The sequence below is a fragment of the Nicotiana attenuata genome, unplaced genomic scaffold (assembly GCF_001879085.1).
Source record: "Nicotiana attenuata strain UT unplaced genomic scaffold, NIATTr2, whole genome shotgun sequence".
Classification (NCBI taxonomy): Eukaryota; Viridiplantae; Streptophyta; class Magnoliopsida; order Solanales; family Solanaceae; genus Nicotiana; species Nicotiana attenuata.
In genome coordinates this window covers 67,015-70,445 of record NW_017672290.1, presented here as the reverse complement: position 1 = coordinate 70,445, position 3,431 = coordinate 67,015, and positions in this window count along the sequence as shown.

Here is a 3,431-nt window from a genome sequence, read left to right as displayed (position 1 = left end):
TGATTAACATAAGGTATTTTCCAATGCATATGTTGTATAACTGGTGTTTATACATACTTATACGATATTGTATAATTATGTATAAATAAGTATAAGTGCGTAGATTTGTGTTTAATGATGTATAATTATATTTTTTCAGTGTATAAGGGTGTATATACGTCATTACTAGTGTATAAGAGGTCTTTATGGAAGCTTATATGACAAATTTTGTATTGAAATAAAGGTTTAATACTATACAAGTGTACATAAATTTCAGGGTGCATATTTCAGTATCTTATTTATATTACATATATATTGTATAAATATGTATAAGTGCGTATATATATATATATATATATATATATATATATATATATATATATATATATATATATAAAATAATGTATTTACATTGTATCCCAATGTAAAATTGTGTATAAATATGTATGTATGTGTGCGTGTATATATAAAATAACAATGTTCTCTCTTTTTTTTAGTAAATTTCTGACAAAAAGAAGGCAAAGAGAGAGAAACAAAAGTAAAGATTGTAAAATCACATGATGTTTTTTGTCAGATAGTCATATTGATTTGGGAAGAGAAAATAAACAAATCGGAGAAATAAAAGAAATGCGAGAAGAGTGATGTCATGTTATGAGGGTTTCATGGGCTACACGGATGAAGAGTTAAAACGGTGGCTACGCGGATGAAAAGCATCTATGTGGGTTGTACTTTTGTGAAATTATCTCATATATATATATATATATATATATTCCATCGTTTCAATTTAGATGACACACTTTCCTTATTAACCAAAAAAAATAACACATTTCTACAATTGAAATAATTCAACTTAAACTCTTTATTTTACTCACTTTATCTTTAATGAAAAGCTTTTATAACCAGGGGCGGATGTATGCTTACCGAAGCGGTGTCACGTGACACCGCTTCGTCGGAAATTTTTATTAAATATATGTAATAATACTGTACGGAAACGGATAAGTAGGAAAAATGATACCACTTGACATAAATTGTGTCTTGATGTCTTGGTTATGTACTTGATTTTGCTCTAAGAGGTCGACGGTTCAAACCTCAACTAGCACATTTTTCTTTTGCAAATATTTAAGAGAGCCTTTGTCGTTAAAAATTGTGATGAAGTTAAATAAAACTCAGGATCTTTTCTAACTTAAGACTCAACAAAACCAATAGATTAAGACTATTTCTAATATGAAAGTATGATAATCAACGTTATATTTCAATTCTTCTATAAATTTCGACATCGCTTATAAAAATTCCTGCGTACGCCCTTGTTTATAACCATACAAATATCATGGCTCCACAAAGCTTTCAAAAATCTTTTTTTTTGTTAAATTCCGTGTCGAGTCAAACCTTATATATACGTCGATTATTTTTAGTTTATGTCGTTGGGTGAACGATTATTTAAGATTTTTATTTTTGGGGTTTTTGTAGGTATTGATAACAAAAGATTAAGGAGCTATTTGGTTCAAGGGATTAGATGCGTTATCTCTGTATAAATTTTTTTCGTCTTTGATTGAAAATATAAGCTAAAATTAACACTATTATTTTTATGTTAATATCTTAGTATAATTTAGCTAATCTGCAAATTTATCCGAAATCTTTTTTTTTTTTAGACCTAATGCTTGTAACTCTAATACAAACCTACAGTAAAACTTAACAGCTCAGTACGTAACATAAATGATGGAACTCATGGAAAGGTTCTTAAGACGCCAAAATAGGAATAACATATTGTTATTCGATACTTTTGATAATTTGAGTTTCTGAACCGAATTCTTTCTGATTAAGAGTTCCTAATTAGCTGCTCTACAATAATTACAAGATTTTCTAAAGGAAATACAGGGTTTGCTTTAGGCAGCAACTTGTTAGGTTCGCCACTCCCGCTTATGGGATCAATCAATACATTCTAAAAATAGATGAATTTACGAATTATTCTTTGATCTCAATCTTCTTATGTCTTTTAAATATTTTAAAATTATTAATTATTGTAATTTATAGTATTTTTTACGTTCGATCATGTGAAAAAAAATTAGATAAACTTAAAGATTCTATATTCTAATACACGATCAAAATATTAAAAAAAAAAAATTGAATCTCAAAAAAAATAAAAAGTGTCATATGAATTTAAATAGATAGAGTAATTGTTGCGGTCAAACGCACACGCAAGTGTACGCGGTCGTCAAGTAGTAAAAGTGAGTAAAGTCGGATATCGAACCCACGAGGACTTGTGATTAACTATTAACTAAATTAGACTATCATAATTATCTAAACAAGGATTAAACCCAAAAGTAGTGATGCTAAAGTAATTAAATTAAAAAAAATAATGAACTTTAAACAGAGGAATAGCATATTTTTATATTATCAATGTGATGAAAACGATCTAGGGTTATGGGTTATCTAACATTCCTATTGTATTCTTCAATCAAATTGACTAACTAATTTTATCTAGTTTATTGGTTAACAGGGTTAATATTGCTCATAAGAATCTGTCGTGTTCTTACTCGCCTATTCAAGCTAGCCTAACGCCTATATGTCTATGAAATTAGAACTAACAAGAACGTACTTGTAATTCCTGTAAATCAACCAAGCAAGGCAATTAGGTATATGTCTATCCTAATCGCGAATCCGTTCCCCGATGCTCAGGTTCAAGAACTTGCTCTACTCAATACTATGTGCAATCTTGAACTCCCACTTTCGAGTTCAATTTTAGATTCGTAGATAGTAGTATTTAATTGGTGATCAAGCAATTAAATAATTAAGCGCAAGATTGAATAAATAAACTAATACGATAAATCATGAAATCAAAATCAATATTCGAATAATAATAGTCATGAAAGAACAACAACCCTGGAACGTGAAGTTTAGCTCCACATAGACATGGTTGCAAAACAACAAATCATACAAAGAAACATAAAAATTACTAAGTTTGGCGGAAGAAAAGATGAAAACCGGCCTCCACGGCGGCTCTGTGCTTGTGTTTTCCTCTCATAAACGTCCCCCTCCCCCTCCAAAATAGGTTTAGGTTGGCTTTAATATGAGTTGGGGACGTCTTGGGGTCGAAATAACTGAGTCCCGATCGAAATAGGACATGTTCACGTTTTGAGCGTCCAAGGCAGAGTGGGGCGCTGGCCCTAGCGCTCAACTTTTTAGCATTCTGTTTTGGGCCCCACGCTGTCTGTGGCCCTCAAATGTGCACTTTTGCCTTTTTTTCCCATTTTCGCTCGAATTCCCGCGTTTTCGTCCCAAATCGCATCTGAATGATTCCTACACATAAAAATACCACAAATTAGCACAAATTATTATATTATACATTCGAAATATATAAGACATGAATACAATGTGAGACAATATACGTAAAAATATGCATACTTTAAGTCAAACATCAGTAATTATTTATCTTTTTCGTTTTTTCCTTTCTT